Raw genomic sequence first — 20209 nt, 5'->3', positions numbered from 1 at the left:
AATCACACACCTCACGCACCTTAAGCACAAGACTCACTCACATTAAGTATAAAACTCAAGCACATTAATCACTCGCACAACCACACGGAAAGCATTCACCCGCACTGGAACTTAAACATACATACATACATACATACATACATACATACATACATACATACATACATACATACATATATATATATATATATATATATATATATATATATATATCTTTACATATAATAAAACAAAATCCTAGCTTTCGTCTAAAAGTGTGAGTGGGCTTTGGGAAAATGGGCTGCTGCAATGGGATAGGTTTGACCCATAAAGTTTTAACAAAATGTAAATATATATTGGCCCAACATTTGTTATATTAATTTTTTTTTTATTTTTTTGATTTTATTTTTTGGAAGTTAAAACTTTTATTTTTTATTATATTAAATTATTTATTGTTAATTGATTTATTTTTATTTTTGAAATGCCAATATATATAAATATAAATATATATATATATATATATATATATATATATATATATATATATATATATATATATATATAGATTTAGGTTCTCGTGCGGGTGAGGACTTCAGGTGCGGTTGTGCGGTTTAATCTGAGTCATTCATCTCGCTTTAATCAACGTCCAGGATTATCAAAGTTTTAAAAAGAAAAAACGCGGTGGCAATTTTGTAATTTTTGCATCTAGGTCAGAATTAAGGTGAGCGGATCTGTGATTAATGTGCGTGAGTTTTGTGCTTAATGTGCGTGTGTTTTGTGCTTAATGTGCGTGAGGTTTGTGCTTAATGTGCGTGGGGATGTGCTTAACGTGAATAGTTGTTAAAACTTAAAGTCTGTGAGTGAATACTTAAAGTGCGTGAGTTTTGTGCTTAATGTGCGTGTGTTTTGTACTTAATGTGCGTGAGTTTTGTACTTAATGTCAGTAGTTGTTGAAACTTAAAGTCTGTGAATTAATATTTAAAGTGCGTGGGTTTTGTGCTTAATGTGCGTGAGGTTGTGCTTAATGTGTGTGGGTTTTGTACTTAAAGTGCGTGAGTTTGTGATTCAGATCTAACACTTAAGGTGCACCTTAGCTTATACTTCTTTGTTCCAGGCACGCGTTTTTTTTTTTTTTTTTTTTTTTTTTTTTAATTTTCATTGATTTTTTTTAAAAAATTTTCATTGATTTTTTTTTTAAAAATTTTCATTGATTTGAGCCGTTGATCTAAATTTGATCAACTGCTCAGATTTAACTGCACAACCGCACGGGAAGCTATACCCGCACCTGAACCCTTCCCTATATATATATATATATATATATATATATATATATATATATATATATATAATAAAGTAAAATCCTAGCTGTCCATCCAAAAGTGTGAGTGGGCTTTGGGAAAATGGGCTAATGCAATGGGATAGGTTTGACCCATAAAGTTTTATAAAAATGTAATTATGTATTGGCCCAACATATGTTCTATTAAAACTTTTTTGTTTTATTTTATTTTTTATTTTTTATTTTGGAAGTTAAAACTTTTATTTTTTATTATATTATATTATTTAGTCTCAATTGATTTATTTTTATTTTTGTAATGCCTATATATATATATATATATATATATATATATATATATATATATATATAATCTTGCATATATAATGTTGCATTATTGATATACTTTCAAATATTTATTTAATTATAAACATTGGACATTAACTCATTCGCGCAATGCGCTTGTAAAACTAGTATTATAATAATTATTATTAATCTTTATAACTATTATAATTTTTTTTAATATAAATAATAGTTATTATCATTATTATAATAATTAATATTTTATAAGAAATAACTCTGTAATATATTTATGTCCGTGTTTTTCACTTTGTAAACACCTACTTACATTTGAGTGTAAATATATTTTTCCCACTATGTAAACAATAGTGAAGAAAAGTAAAATATTTTTGAATAGAAAGTTTGATATTTAGAAATAAGGTAAGCATAGTGCAAAAATTATTAAAAATTAGATTATAAAAGTTCATTTTTTAAAAGAAATTTATAAGTGTTTTCAGGAATTATAATATTTTGTAACGGGTTCAAGTAGGCCGAATTTGCACTATCGAAATCCAAAATTTGAAACACTGGTATACTGCTACGCATTCTAGTCTGTCTGATAAGTCCATGTTCTTATCAATATCTTCACACAAACTTGTTATATAAGTCAAGTAACTTATTCATACTACACTTTACTCTTCTAAAATAACAACAGAGAGGTACTGTACTTCACTTGCATTTTGGCTACACATAGATACGTAGGCAGAGAGAGGCTCTTCACTCTACTCTTTCTTTATTAAATTTAATTTAATGTCAACATGGCAGCTCAGTTGGTCACATGGATAAATTTAAGAACAATGATTTGGAATCAAGTCCGTTGCAATGGAGAGCTTCTTGTACACAATAAGCAAAGGTCTAGCCTTTGTATTCAGCTGAGTTATCCTGATTTAAATTCTCTCAAAAGCATTGTCGGACCAGGGCGTGGGGCCCTTGAGCTGGGATTCAACCTCAATTTTGGGAACAATTAAATTTAATTTAATAATAAACTCTATTCTAAAGTGAGCTTTTTCCAAAGTTCCCCTTTCTGCCAGTTGTTTCTCTTCACTTTTTCCATCACTTTCCTGTTAGATATACAATAGTCTAACTATATGAACCATAGTATACGAGAAACCTAACCTCGTATGATAGCGGAAGCGTAGCCGTGTTGATCTCCAGCCATAGTTGATGTTCCTGTTGTTTTGCCTGTTAACGGTAGACCGTCAGCCATGTTTTGCCTCAGACCTGACTCAGAACCCTAGATGGTGTATTGGTATCTACTGAGCGGTCTGAGTACCGTAACTGAATGTGCTATCTAATCCATAATCCTGTATCCCATCAATCCAGGTTATATTAGGCACAGAGTTTGGTTGACTAACAACTACTAGTTATTAAGTCCAACCAGACCACTTAATAAGCCTAGTCAACTTGCACCACTTAATTAAGGTCCTAATATATAATATCAATATATATTATAAGGGAAAATCTTACATTCTCCCACTTGGTGCAAGTTCCAGCACAACCATCATCAAAGAACAAAACACACGAATCATAGTGATATGTCCTCTATTTAATCAGAGTAGTATCCATTATGGTCACATGCATTTTAATTCTTCAACTTAGGTCCTTAATGAACAAACCCTATGTTTATTCTCGGTACCTTAAGGGATGTTTCTCAAAATTCATTATGTGCACAACTGAAGGAGAAAACAAATCCAAATTGTACAAAAGAGTACACTGTATGATCTCTAAAACTTTATAAGCATGCCTTAAGTAGAGATCTCTTAATGTTAGCATAACGCTAACTATATTCCATGACTTCTTTATAAGTTAACTTTAAGTACTATCTCTAACAGCTAAGAGCTTGGAGTTGACACGTCTGTCACTCCCACTCATCAAAAATAGCCAAAAGATAGTCAAGTCACAGAAGCATTCCAATAACTTAGACAATAAACCAAAGGTCTAAGTCCATGAATTTGGAATCTTAAACATACACCATAACTTCCCAAATAACTTCAATGTCTACTTTAAACGAACTGAACATAATGAGTCTTACTTATACGTCCCACAAAATTGTTTTGAGCCTTACAAACCAAAATGGCCCAGGATCAATTTTGAAGAAACTAAAGACTCTATTAATCACCGAAGAATTTATTAAATTACAGTGCACCACAAGTTAAATGCTTTTGTTCTAATAAATTCCTTAATATTGTTGCAACATTTTCATAAATATGTTGTACAACCAAATGTTCAATAATTTGCCTAGAAAAAATATTTTTCCAAGATTACTAAATTGATTCAAAATCACTCTCCATAACCCAGTTGATAATATTATTATTATTAATGGCAAAATTGCAAATAACCAAAAATAACAATAAATAGTCATAATAATATTATCACATTATGTAGGAGACTAAATATGGAAAAACAATGGTTAAAACCGCTAACCTTTATGAACGTTTTCGGAAATTTTGAAAACTTAATAAAATTTGAAGTCCGAAAAATATTAATGTCCAGAAAATTATTTTCTGAACTGGAATATTGTCACATAAATTTATTTGGAAACAGTTCAAGGTACATAACTGAATACCATAACAATATTAATATCATCATCAATTAACTAATTATTAATAGCAATAAGTAACATTATAATCACTATTAACATTAGTAATGACAAACTAAAGTATGGTAATGCACTTTTAATGTTTTCATTTTTCTAAAGATAAAAATATGTGACTAGTCCAAATTAGCGGTTAACTGTAACTGTAGCACTAATTATCAATAATAACCATAAAAGATAATTAATGACTAACCTTAATGATGCAAACCGCATCTGCCCATTGCGCTAACAACGATGACGATCCACAAGAGAAGAAAAAACTCCAGAATTCTCCCAATCTTCACTATCGGTGTCAATAGCCTCGATGCAGCGTCCAATGGTACATTTAAAAAATTTATTGGTAGGACTTAATTACCAACATTAATAGTCATGTAAAAATGGAGTGGTAATCATGCCAATGTACCAAATATAGCAGATTACCATGAAATGATAATTATTATGAAAAGTAATAAAATGAGATTAGCCCTTAAACTTAATAACAGTAATTAATAATGCCAATTAATAATAACTATAATAAAGGCAAAACTGTAATTAAGGGATGCCAAATACTAACCTCAATTTACCACATGATAATTAATCATGACTATTATGATACTAAGGGAGACTGAAGTTAAGGTAATAACCAATTTACCATTATATAAATAATATACCAACTATATTGCGTTTGCCCTAAAATTAAAGACTTAATATTATTAAGACCCTGGAAAAACTATTGATAGATTAAAAATTTAATCAACTTAAACAATAGTTATAGTTCTTAATGGCCAAAATAACAATTAAATCCTTAAATCCTTAATGTCTCTAAACAGGCCGAGACAATAATTATAGCACTTAATCATTCAAATTAGGCACATAAACCTCAATGACCCAAGTGAATTATAACATGAATAAAAAATGGTCTAAGTACTGAAATAGACCCAAAACATAATATTATTACCAACGATGAATACCAAAATATGGTAGTTAGTAATAATTAAAACTTAATAAACATGTTATAAGGAGCTATAATTATCATTAAAATATCAATCAAAAAGGTGGGATCCATGCTTTAATGACTCAAGATAGGTCCCAAATAGCTTGTTCAAAATAAGTTCTAAAGTCCCAGAGACACATAAAACTAAAATGTGCTCAAAATTAAGGGGAAACCAAACAAGCTGATTTAGTAGGTCATAATGCCTAAAATTTGGCTAAGGATCTAAAATTGAGTGATAATTAATAATGAATTTATGAGTTAATAATATGCTAAATCTAACTTTAATACATGCTTTTATGAATGTATAATTATAATAATAATTTATAAATATACGTAACATGCTTGGATTTACATATTAATATATTATTAACCCATATATCTTAAATAAATTGTAATAATTCAGACAATTTAGCATGCGCCTTAATATTAAATTAAAATTCAAATAGCAAATTAAAATTTAATATTTGCATTAAATTGAATGATAATTTAATAATCAATAAGTTAGAGAAAATTCATTTGAAAATAAACCAAATATCCAAATGAAATAAGGAGATTATGGAAGGAAAATTAAGCATGCCCAAATAGTATATTAATAATTATATGAGCATTCGGGTTTGGGGCTAAGCCCTACCCATTCCCTTTTCTCCTTTCTCAAACAAGTGCAAATTTACCTGAGTTACCTCCTTCAATGCGGTGCCGAGAAAAAAACAGAACAGCAACAGCGAAACAACTGCATCGCAACGTGCAACACAAATTGGAGTCGCCTGAAACGCAAATTGGAGACTCGAAATCGGAGAATAAATCGCACTCCATTTTTCCGGCCAAAATACGGTCATGGTAAGTTCCAACAATCACGATAGATAATTTCATAATCCAAAAGAAATTAAAATCGTACTTATTAATGCTGAAATTAAATTTCAACAGTCCAAAATCATATACGAAATCTTGATGTATATGAAAAATTAATATTGTTTTTAGACAAAACAATCAACCAGGTAGAGATTGATAAAGGCTCTTGATACCAAATGTTAGATATACAATAGTCTAACTATATGAACCATAGTATACGAGAAACCTAACCTCGTATGATAGCGGAAGCGTAGCCGTGTTGATCTCCAGCCATAGTTGATGTTCCTGTTCTGTTGCCTCTTAACGGTAGACCGTCAGCCATGTTTTGCCTCAGACCTGACTCAGAACCCTAGATGGTGTATTGGTATCTACTGAGCGGTCTGAGTACCGTAACTGAATGTGCTATCTAATCCATAATTCTGTATCCCATCAATCCAGGTTATATTAGGCACAGAGTTTGGTTGACTAACAACTACTAGTTATTAAGTCCAACCAGACCACTTAATAAGCCTAGTCAACTTGCACCACTTAATTAAGGCCCTAATATATAATATCAATATATATTATAAGGGAAAATCTTACATTTCCCACTGTTTACCTTGGATTTAATCCAAGAAAATAAAAAAAGGGTCAATATCTCAAGTATTGATCAAGACTCTTTGTTTTTTCAGTTGGGTTTTCTTGATTTTTTTTTTTCCTGTGACTTTCTCATTTCCTATGATTGGTTACTGAGGATCAAAGATCCTTTTTTTGTTTTGTTTTTTGTTTGAAGTTTGGCTCTGCTGTATTGGGTTTGATGATTTAGGATGTTTGCATTTTTCATCAAATGAAAGGTTGTTATGTAAATTGTAATTACATTAAATATAATTTCCAATCATCTCATATATTCTCTGTTAATGATGTCTGTCCATATATACAGGAAATGTGTAATTGTGTAAGTATACATATTAGCATATATTGACAGCTGACATGGAGGAATCTTGAATGTTCCTTTATTTATTATTTTTTTTTCCCCTTTTAAGCTGTCTGATCATCATTTTTTGTTGCTTTTCTTTTTAAATTTTTAATTTTTCATATTTCCTATACTATGCCCTTGCTTTGAATGTGTTGTTCTTTTTCATTTAAAACAATAATTAATATCGAAATGGAAATATTCCTTTAGGATATAAGTAACCAAACTATCTTGGTTTAGAAAGTGAGGAAAGGAAAGGAGAAAATCAAATTATCTAGGTTGGTTAAAAGGAAATGGGTAGCAACATGTACCTTCTGTGCTTCACTACTCCTTTCTTTCGTTTCATTTTTCTTTTAATTTCCACAAGCCTGTGAAACTTTTATAAGAACCTTGGGATCATAAACAAAGTGAAATGCTAAGTTTAGTCTGTGAGAGCATTAATCAATTTGTGAAATTTCCACTAGAGCAAATACCAATTTTGGTCCCACAAAAATTAGCAAAATGACGATTTTGGTCCACATGTTTAATTCCTACCAATTTTCATCCACGACTATTGTTTTAGTACCAATTTTCATCCACCAACTATTATTTTAGTGCCAAAATTCATCAAACCGGTCACCCCTCCATTTAAGACATGCCGAAATTTAAAAATTTTAAGGGCATTTTTGTCCTTTTCAACTTAGGATTCTAATTTGAGCATGAATAAAGGGATTTAAGACGTAATATCAATCCTAATTCGCAGTTCTCCTCTGTAAATTAAGGTAGGATGAGGATGAGAACTGTGAATTGGGATCGATATTAGGGCGTAAATCCCTTTATTCATGTTTAAATTGAAATCATAAGTTGAAAAGGACAAAAATGCCCTTAAAATTTTTAGATTTCGGTATGTATTAAATGGAGGGGTGACCGGCTTGATGAATTTTGGCACTAAAATAATAGTTGGTGGATGAAAATTGGTATTAAAACAATAGTCGTGGATGAAAATTGGTAGGAATTAAACATGTGGACCAAAATCGTCATTTTGCTAATACTCGTGTGACCAAAATTGGTATTTGCTCATTTCCACTATTTTATATCTGAACTTTTTTTATTTTTGTAGTTTGGGGGAGTTGCCACTTCTTTAAGTTTTATTATCAGTCTCTTTTCTATTTTCGTTGTGTATGTGTAAAAAGCTTGCTGTTAACATTACAAACATATGATGTTATTCAAGGGAATATTGATTAATGAGAGCTTGTTTGAACTTTTATTTAGGGGGCACATAATGAACATTTTTAATCAACTTATTGGTGTTATAGGTTTCTGTTTTTACTATCAACAGTTTGTTATAACCCGGTGTAAACAAGGATTAGTCTGAGTATGATATGAGCTTAAATGTGTTTCATATAGATAGGATTTATTTAGGACACCTCGTGGTTTACCAAAAAAAAAAAAAATACAATTTCTTATAACTGAATTTGAACTATCCATTCATTTATCAAATTGACCAAAGCTATGACCTAAAAAGGAAAAAAGAAGAAATATTTTGTGGTCGTTATTAATCAATAGTTTGAACTCCTCGTATGGAAAACCCAATCTGACCAGCATTTTGTTCCTTAATTGGGCCGGCCGGCCCGGTGTGAATGGGGATTAGTCGTATGCTACGGGCTTAAAAATGCCTCTTACGGTTATGGCTTGCTCATGACATCTCATGGCTTGACCAAAAAAATAAAATAAGAGAAGAGGTTAGGAGAATTTAAGAATCTGTACAATCCCAGGGTACACTTGAAACATATCCTTGTCATCTAAGCTAGAACTATGAAATTGTGACTTTGACCATAATCTTCCCATGGAGGCATGTAGCTGCTTCAAGAGGTAAATTTGCCCCTTAGACTGATGATAGAGGTGGCAAATAGATTGTGTTGAGCTAACTTGGTCCATTTTATGAGCTAATTAGGGTTGACTTGATGAGGTTATTATATAACCTATGAAGAATGGAACTAAATCACACTTCATGTATCACTCAAAAATGGGTATAGGTAAATCGATAACTCCTTAATTGGTTGTCTCATCTCTTTTAAAAGGGTCATTACAAGACAAAATAGACAGTTATCATTAAAGACAAAGAAACCATTTTCAAGGTTCGATCATTGGCTTTGAATATGGAGCAGCCTTAAATCTTCAGACCAATTGTCCCTATAATTCAACGAAAAGATTAGTCACTGCATCTGACGGTGAAAACTCTGAGTATACCAAAAAAAAAAAAAAAAAAAAAAACATGCGTGAAGAATTTAGTTAGTGAGCATTAAGTGATCTAATCAAATTGTATAAAAAAACATCTCCATCTCTGAGAAGATAGCTAAGAATTTAACTTCCAACCTGCTCATGCCACTATATTTCCTTTATTAAGTTAATGCAATTACCTTATCTCCTAGTTAATTTGCCTAATATATCCCTATATAACCATTTAAATCTTGTATTTAAATGATAGTGTTAGAAGGATTAACCATGACCATCTTTTAATGGTGTTAATTGCAAGCTTAGACTAATTAAGCTTAACCACAAAACAACACACCGTTGGACTTCTCTTATTTTTCAATCTCAAGTAGATCTACTTTGATAATCAATTTCTCATTCACCAAAAAACAATTTGCATAATTTTGTTTGCATTGTAACATAAATTCTTCTATCACGTGATGTCTCATCTTGGACATTTTTGTAACAATTTCTGCACTGAGAGTGTCATCTTCTTCCAAATGCTCTAGTAATGTAAAATCTAATTTTTGATACCATTACAAAGGCTTGACAATCATGTTTAATACTTCATCCTCACTTTGTTGCTCAAAACTGTTGTTAGAAACTGTCAAAATCTTCACAACTTCTACTAGCTCATCAATAGCTAGTGAAATATCAGTATTTGTCAGTTCTTCAATAATTGATGGAGTATCAAGATTTACCGGTTCATTAACAAAGGGGAAATATCAAGATTTATTAACTGCTCAATAATTGATAATTCCATATAGGTTCTAAATTGTTTGCTTCTATTTGCATATCACTTGTATTAGTTGATATTTGCCATCCACCTTGATAGCTCTAATTTTTATATCATCCATATGCCTTTTCATCCATGTTAAAATATATGAGTTAACTTGTAGTCATTGTGCATCCGGGATATCATGGAAATCAAAATATCTTTGAGCTAGGGGAGCCCATCTTTAAGGATCTTTACCATCCAATCATGGAAGTTCTAGCTACTTTTTAAGACACCTTGGGTGTGTATTTGTTGGGGTCACCTATTAATAAGTTAAATTCTAACAGCACGTTTGGTTCACGGAATGAATTTGGAGGGAATAGGAATGGTATTCCACAGGGAATGGAATAGGTAAGGAATAGAATATGAATTGTATTCTATTGTTTGATTAGCTAAAGGAATAGACTTTAGTAATTGTATTCCAGTGTTTGGTTGGTTAAAGAAATAGAAATGGAATAGGTTTTAAAGACATAAATATCCTTATACAAAATAATAATAATAATAATAATAATAATAATGAATATGATTATGATATATTGAATGTTATATATATATATATATATATATATATATATATATATATATATACAATTTATTTATTTATTTATTTATATTTATATTTATATACATGTATATGCATGTGTGTGTGAGAGAGATAATAATAATAATAATAATAATAATAATAATAATAATAATAATAATAATAATAATAATAATAATAATAATAATAATAATAATAATAATAATTATTATTATTATTATTATTATTATTATTATTATTATTATTATTATTATTATTATTATTATTATTATTATTATTATTATTATTATTATTATTATTATTATTATTATTATACAAATAAATATTTATATTTATATTTATTTTCCCACTTATCCCACATCGGTTGGAGAAGTAAGGAATGGAGTCTTGAGGCTCCTATAAAATGAGCCTCAAGGTTTCATAATTTCAATTCCAATGCTCATCTGCTAGGCAAGCTTGCAATGCCCATCTGCTAGGCATGTAGACGGGCAGGCTACTTAATTTAGGAGTCAAGACTCCATAATTAAAGAGTCTTATACAGTTAATTTTTTTTTTTTATATACAAGGGTGTTTTGAGAAAATATTTTTTTTTTTTTCAAAATGCCAATTGCAAACGCATGTGTGTGTGTGTATATATATATAATTTATTATATATATATATATATATATATATATATATTGATAATTGATAGATAAAAATTATAATTAATTAAATATATAAATTTATATAATACATTATATTTGCATTCAAAAAAAAAAATATATAATACATTATATTTATTAAATAAATATAAATATTATATAATGTGCAAATGGTACTTTTGGTATTTGTGATATAAAAGCTATTCTCAAGGGTATGGGAATAGCTAATACCAAGGCCCCCCTCCCCCTTAGGAATGGCTATTTCCCTTGCGAATGTAATAGCTTATTCCTCATGTTATTCCCATGACAAAATGATCCAACCAAAAGATAGAATATGTCTATTTTAAGGAATGTTATTCCATTCCTGACCTATTCCATGAACCAAACATGCCATAAGTGTCTATAAATCTATAGGTGTAGAATAATACCGTAATATGATCAACGATTTCAATTTATCCAATGAATTGACAAGCCGTTGAAATGTATGACTCATATGTTTAATACTAGCATTTTGTACGCGATGCGCAAAAACATATGCCCAATATTAAAAAATTATGATATTCCTTAAAGTGGCAACAAAATTGTTGAATAAATTTTAAAAATTAGTTAATTAAAATTATGTATTTAACACGCACATATATACACATATACAATTTAACATTCATATAAATATTTAATTATAATATAATTTATAATTAATTTAATTGTTATGTGATAATTTTAATAAAATGATAATTAAAAATAGAAAAAAGATATGATAGATGTAGGTGTATGGTAAGATTAGTGGACATATTAAATATTAACGGTGTCATAACGGTGTAAGGGTGATTTTGTCCAATACAAATGTTTACAACAATTAAAGCAAAATGTATATATTTATTAACATATAAAAAAGGGACAAAAATCAAGGACATAACTTGTATTGACACATATTATGTTTTTAGATTGGGCGGTTTATCCATAATAACAAAAATCAAAATAATCCAAGAATTTGATTTGTGAAACCTATAAAGGCGGTCCTCCAATTTCTTGTTTTGGGAGCAATTAGTTTTGCAACACAAGTAATTTAATATGTTGCAATTCAATGAAAGCAGTTATTTATATATACCTTAAAAACTCAATGAAAGTACCAATTGATACAATTCGGTATCAAATAGACGCTACTTCGAGCGAGTGTTAACTCTGATAAAGAATTAAGGAATAAAATATAGAGTACAATGTATGTATAAAAAGATTGTATATTATTGTTCTGGTTGTTCCTTCACAATACATGGAGCCTATTAGTTACTCTGTATAATATTGTATGCCTAAAGTCTAACTAATTCTAATGTTCTCCTAATCATAATGATAATTCATATTCTATTATTTTTCTAATTTTAATAATATAATAACTCCGATTATAATGTTCATCTAATTCTAATAATACAATACTTTCTAATTTTTTTTTTTAAAAAAAAAATGAAAAAACAATCCTATTCTTATGAGCGTATCAATTTTTCATTTTATTAATTGAAAAATAAGAAATAGAGAACCAAAAAAAAAAAAAAAAAAAAAAAAAAAACCCAAAAAGTATAAAAGTAATTTCTACTTTAATTTTATCTACAAGGTTCAATTTTTTACGTTTCATTATATTACTTCACCTTTCCTTCTATGTTGGACCAAACATTACATTATAATCCTTCTAATAGTTTTTTTTTTTTTTTTTTCATTTAGATCGAAAATGATATTTGTTTATGTTAATGCTCAGATAGTATTGTCAAAGTTGGTTGTTACGACCGCAAATTATGCCGTGAAAACGTGTCCACTATGCGCATGGTGAACACAGGGGTAGATCCATAATTTCTATATTGTAAATTCATAATTTTTTTTTTTTGAAAACGTGGATTCATAATTTTGTTTTTCATTTGTTGTTACAGATATTATGAATCTACAGTACAGAAATTATGAATGTACAGTATAGAAATTATGAATCTACTGTACAGAAATTAGGAATTTACAGTACAGGAATTATGAATGTACAGTATAGAAATTATAAATCTACAGGAGTTAATTACCAAAATTGTCCCTTGACTATAGCGAAATTACCAATTTGGTCCTCGACTATTTTTTTTTGACCAATTAAGTCCCTCAACTTTAAAAATTTTAACCAATTTGGTCCTCTGTTAATTTTGCCGTTAGAATTCCGTTAACTTGGGACCAAATGGGTAATTTTACTATAGTCATGGGACCATTTCAGTAATTAACTTTAAGGGTGGCAATTCGGTTCGATTTTCCCGAACCGAACCATACCGAACATTGAAGTAATTAACTGTACCGAACGATTCGGTTAAAAACCGAAAGAAAATACCGTTTGATTTTAATAATAATAAAGAAGTAAATCCAAGTCCCTTGATGTCTTGTCTTCTTTACCGTTCAACTAAACCGTATTTCCTTTATTAACTATTAATTTTTTTTGGTGTCAACCACACATTGTGGTCCGAGTCTTTCTCTGGCCGTTTAACAGTCTAGGTCCACCCGGTTCGCTCCGAGAGGCACAGAAGTTGGCCCAAAGGGGATCGTCACTTGTGGGAATTGAACCCGGGTTATCCCAAAATTCTCCCCCACAAAGAGAGCTCATTTGCCACTTGAGCTACCCTGTTGGCTTTTTATTAACTATTATTATTATTATTATTATTATTATTATTATTATTATTATTATTAAATAAAATCAAACGGTATTTCCAACCAGTTTTTAACCGAATAATTATTTTAATGTTCGGTACAGTTTAGTTTGGGAAAATCGAAACGAATTGCCCACACCTAAAGTTAATTACTGAAATAGTCCTTTGACTATAGAAAAATTACCAATTTGGTCCCAAGTTAACAGAAGTCTAACGGCAAAACTAACGGATGGCCAAATTAGTTAAGATTTTTAAAGTTGAGAACTTAATTGGTAAAAAAAATAATTGAGGACCAAATTGGTAATTTCACTATAGTCAAAGGACCATTTTGGTAATTGGCTCAATCTACAGTATAGATGTTATGAATCTACTGTATAGAAATTATGAATCTACAGCTTAGAAATTATGGATCTATCTCGTTAACAACAAATGAAAAACAAAATTATGAATCTACGTTTTCAAAAAAAAAAAATTGTGAATCTACAATATAGAAATTATGAATCTACCACTGTGTTCACTATACGCATGGTGAACACGTTTCCACAGCATAACTATAGCCCACTAAAGCTTGCCATTGTGGTGAGGCCGACATAGAAATTGCTGGCAAATTATTGCATGGACCATGGTCCACACAATTGTGTGGACCATGAATATCAGGTACATTTTTAATATACTAAGGGTATATTATTTTTGTATTGAAGGTACATTATTTTTGTATTTAAGGTACATTATATAAAATTAGTATTTGCCCCGTGCGATGCACGGACAAAAATTTATAAGTATTGTTGTAATGTTATTGGTAGGGAATATCCCGACCGACATGCCACGTGTTTTATTCTCGTTTATGCAGGTTACAGGTCGGATATTCTTAGAAGAACCCGGTCGTACCCGACCGACGTCTTCAGTACCCGATTGATAGCCCTTAGGCGAGAGAGTCGAGAAGAAGCACGTGGCAGCGTTAGGCGTTGACAGGCAGGGCTTGCGGGGAGAAGACACGTCATTGCTACGTGGGTTACATGCCGGCCGGCCGGAATTATGTCTCCGGCCTAGCGGCTATAAATACCCGCGGCGGCAACAGTGTGGGGGACTTTTGGAACGATCGATAGTCTATTGTTAGAGCATCCCGACCGCAGTCAGTCGGCCCTCAGAATAGCCAGTGTAGATTGTATTTAGGTCCTTCACCCGATCAATAAAAGATTTACTTGCTTTGATTGGACTTACGTTATTTATTTACCGCTTACGTGGGAATTAACACTATCATTTTGGCGTCGTCCGTGGGGACCCGTGCACGAAAGCTAACGTTTGACGAGCACCAGTTCTATCTCCCATCATGTATCCATTCGCATACAACCTCTTCGGCGATGATCAAGCGGATGCAGCGAGCTCATCCGATCACCAGCCGACTCAATATCAAGGTCAGACTGTTGACCTCAACCTCAACCTCTCACCGTCCCATGATAAGAGTCTAAAAGTTTATAATTTCACCTTGCATTTAAGCTTATTTTCCTTGTTATTTGTTATATTTTTGCCCAAAGTATCCTCATTTGATTCATTTGTGTGTTTATGTGAAATTCTTGATGATTTAGATGAATTGAGTGATTTTTGGGGCATTTTGGATGCTTGTAGAGCCAATGGGAGTCAATGAGAAGCTATGAAGATGGAGAAACACCATTTAGAGAGCCAAATTATGGTGTGTTTATTGGTCTTGGTCATTTGGACAAACAAAAGCAAAAGTGGAGTAAAAGAGCAAGAAGTTGAAATTTCTGCACAAATTGTCCACTGCTCAATTTTTTGATCATATCTCTGCGTAGGAATGTCCAAACCAAGTGAATTTTATATCATTGGAAAGCTAACTTGAAGGGATACAACTTTGATTCAAGCACCAAAGGCTAATTCAAAGGTTTTGAGGGTGAAAACTGGCCTAGAAGACGACCTTAGTGCACACTGCCTGTGGCCACGGCCGTGGCCACACCCGTGGCCACTGGGCAGTGTGCCCTGCATTTCTGGCCACGGGTGAAGCCACGCCCGTGGCCACACCCGTGGCCAGCCCTCTGCAACTTTTTGCAGCCCGTTTTTTACCCTTTTAAGGGGATTTTTCCACCCCAAAACATATCTTTCATTACACTTTTCATTTCTCTTTCACTCCATAGCTAGGGTTAACTTTAGAATAGCTTAGATAGGTGTAGATTGGTTGTTTCTTTCCATTTCCAAGCTCAAGAACATTGCAAATCTTGGATTTCAAGGCTTCAATAGAGAAGTGTTCTTTTTATCTCTTCTGATAGGAATATTTTTGTAAGTTTTGATGAGCCAAATGTACTTTAGATTCCCTTAGTTTTTAGGTCTTTTAGTACAGGCATCATAAATCAGAATATCGAGTCAAAAGGAATCTACCATAGGAAGAACAAAATTAATTTGAGAAATTAATTTTGGTCCTACGAGTATTCATCCGAGAAAGAAGCATAAAGGAATGGCGTTGCAAAGAATGATTGGATGAGCCTAACAGTGAAATGGTAGAAGTCCTTACTCAAAACAATCACACCCGAGATCGATTCCCCCTAAGGATTTAATTTTTACAAGTCAAGTTTTCGGACAAGCACAATGTCCAAAAGAGCACAATGTATTAAAAAGAGCACGATGCGGACAAGCATAATGTGTGCTAAGGAGCACAATGTGAACAAGCACGATGTGTCCAAAAGAAGCACAATGTGACCAAATCAGAAAAGCACAATGCTCAAGTCAAGGAGCACGATGTTCAAGTCAAAGGAGCACAATGTGGCAAAGAAGCAAGATGATCAGAAATTGGATTAATTCGAAGGAATTTATTCCAAGTCTACCCACATGCCACAAGAATCCAAAATTGCCTGAAAGACATTTGATCAGAACGGAAAAAATATTTATGAAGACATGAATATAAAAACTTATCCTAGAAATAAATTCTATCAGATGAATTTATTTCAAAGATACGTTGGATATTCAATGTGACAAGAAAAATAATATTTTAAAAACAACTAGAAAATCAAGTTGTGATAAAATATTATTTGTCAGGGAAGTTGACAATCAAATCAAAATTGAAGACCTACTATTGTCAACAATATCAGGCTATGAAGATTCAAATTTCAAATATCAAATTATCCCACTCCAACGGATATATTTGATTGCCTATAAAAAGTCATGAAGACTTGAAGACAAAGTGTGTGTGGAGCAGAGGTGAACAAGATAGACACGAGATAGAAGTGCAATACACACGAAAATTTAAAAGTGCAAGTGCTCAAATATTCTTAGAGACTTAGTCTGAATAGTCTCAAATCTAGTTGGAGAGAGATACAATTACCTTTGTATTTGTAATTGTAAAAAGAGTATAGCTGTGTGCAAAATACTCTAGTGAGTGTAGCTGTGTGCAAAACACTCGTAGTTGCTAAGTGTAGCTGTGTGCAAGACACTTAGTTGGCGTTGAGTATAGCTGTGTGCGAAATACTCGGAGTTGAGTGTAGCTGTGTGCGAGACACTCGGAGTTGGGTGTAGCTGTGTGCAAGACATCCGGAAGAAGTGCTTGTGTAGCGCTTATTCACTATTGTAACTGTGTGTGAAAAAATAGTGAATTTCTCCTAGACGCGAAAGGAGAAAAGTGGACTAGGAAGATTACGCCACTTCTGAACCACTATAAATTGCCTCTCTCATTTACATACCGCACTTACATAATTTGCTCTATCTATCTATCTTATCCGACTAACCCGTTTACTATTCACAGTTAATCTTATTCATCCGGGTTTAGTGTGTTTTCACGTATGCATGTGACTCAAACTTCTCGAGCTTAAATAGTGATTTATTCTAAGCAAGTTTGACGTGTTGCATGTAACATTCATCACACGGTCGACGTGATACAATATTTATTTATAATCTTGAATATTGCTATTATATATTGAGTGGACCATCTCCTTTATATATTCAAGATATCTCTGTCACTTTAAATATCATCTGTACCTATCTTACATGCGTATTTAAATTATTGATTGGGCATAACTCTTTACATACTACTTATTCCGCTGTGCAGTTTAAACTTACTCTATTTACTTGTTACTTAGAGTTGAAGTTACCAAAGAGTTATTTATTTCGAAAAAGCTTGAAAGTCTATTCACCCCCCCCCCCCCCTCTAGACTTTCACCACCCTATCGGGACCAACATCTTCTCTTTACTTTTCATCTATGCTTTCAATTACTCTTTCAATATTGTGTATCTTTTGTTATATTATGAGTAGCTAAGTGTTTTGGGACTAGGATTTGGTTTGATTTCTTGATATTGATGCCTATTTGAGTTGTATTGCATAAAGGGGATTATTTGGGTGATCTAGGGTTGTTGTGTGAAATGGGTTTGTTGAGAAATTTGTGTATGATTGTTGGATCCCAATTATATGATTGATTTGGAGTGTGTTTATTGCTACGAGAGTAGAGCTTGTACACTAGCCACACATTCACACACTTAATGCCCAATACGAGAGTATTTCGGTTACTAAGGAGAATTTATGCCTTGTGTTCTTGCTTGGGCAACCTTGGGTTGAATTGCCACAAGAGTGGAGTTTAAGATTAGGTTGCAAGTCCAAATAGCTACGAGAGTGGTATTTGGACACTTTTGTGCATCTCACTTACCTTATGCCTTGTTTAATTCCCTAATCTTGAGTACAATATTTGGCATCTTAGCTTGAATCAACCAAGTCCCGGTCCTTTGTTTTACTTGTCTTATTTGTTATTAGCTTAATCATATCAAACCATCTCCTTATCGATAGGTCTAGCTTCTAAAAGGGTAGTTTTAGCTTGTGCTTAACTCCACTTTACATCAATTCCTAACATTACAAAAGCCATCTCCAGTGGAACGATATCTAAACTCTATACTGTAATTTGATACTTGATGGATGCGTGAAAACCGTCATCATCAAATTTGGCGCCGTTGCCGGGGATGGCTTGGTTTTGATTGTTTTGTGGTAGTTAACATTGGTGAATGACTATTCTAGGAGACTAGACCATTTTTTTTCCTTTTTTTTTTATTTGCTTTATGTGCTCAAGTGCTAATTGCTCAAATATGTATGGGTATGAGTTTCAAAGATCCTTACCACCATTCCAAATTCCTCCTTATGGATACAAAATGAATTGGAATATGAGCCAAACATATGGAGGAATGGAACAACATGAACCACATCTCAATCTTGCCTACATGAGTCAAGAAGCTTTTCAAGGAGGCACACCACCATTTACCATGCCACAACCATTATGGTGCACCATTTGTGGAGGAGCACATGATGCCGAAAATTACTATACATTGGCTCCTAACTACCAACATTTGTGCCAATTTCAAGAGCCCTCTTACCAAGAGCCTCAACAAGGATTTCAATCCCTTGATCAAGAGCCCGAGATGATGTCCAAGTTGATGAGTTTGATAATGCAAACGTCTTCACGAGTGGATGAGTTACAAACTCAATCGGAAAACATGATGGCTCAAGTACAAAGTTGGGCAACTCAAGAGCCGATTCAAGATTCATTGTCCAACGAAGAGGTTCAACAAAAGTTTCCCTTATCTAGTGAAGGGGATGAGGTTAATGGAGATGAGAATGTAAGGGAAAATCTTGAAAATGAAGTGCTTGAGGAGTATCTTGAATCCAACCATTTGAATGAGAAAGAAGACAAGATTGAGACTCAAATTGAGATTCAAGATGATGGTGGCAAGGAATTTTTGCAAAGCACCCCATTTGAAGAAGAAGTTAATGAGAGTGAAGTTGATAACATGCACGCTGAATTTGATGAATGCTCTCCAATGAATGATACTCTCATTAGTGAAGACTTTAGAAGAGTGTGGGAACCGGGAGGAGTTGATGTTCTTGAAAGTGGAGACCCGCATTGGCCTATATTTGAATCAAAGGATTCCCACTTCTTATTGGTGCATGAGAAAGATCCAAGACTCTCCTTATTTGCAAATGAAAAGGAAAGTCAGGAAGAGAAAAGAAGTGAAGACCAAGAAAATGATCAAGCTCTTGAGTATTATAAAGACCCAATCTTTAGGAAGAAGACCTCATTTGATTTATGGATAAAAAAATGGATTTGAGGAAGGGATATTCTTGGAGTTTGATTTGGATGAGCTTAGTGTCTTAAACTTTCAAGTGGTGAAGATGAGCTTAATGGAATTTATTGATGGCCACCACTTGAAGAAATACCTAGAAGCAAAGGTTGATAGAAAGATGGGAATTTTTCTCCTCCAATCCATTGATGGTTGAACACTTGAGAGGTTGAGTCGAGCTAGCGGCGTTAAACTTAGTGCTTCATGGGAGGCACCCCATGTTATCTTTCACTTTATTGCATTTTATCTTATTTTTTTTCTTTATATTTTGAATTTTGATTTATTATGCTTTCACT

Source organism: Ipomoea nil, unplaced genomic scaffold, assembly GCF_001879475.1.
Source record: "Ipomoea nil cultivar Tokyo-kokei standard unplaced genomic scaffold, Asagao_1.1 scaffold2827, whole genome shotgun sequence".
In the NCBI taxonomy this organism is placed as follows: domain Eukaryota; kingdom Viridiplantae; phylum Streptophyta; class Magnoliopsida; order Solanales; family Convolvulaceae; genus Ipomoea; species Ipomoea nil.
This window is presented reverse-complemented; position numbering follows the sequence as displayed.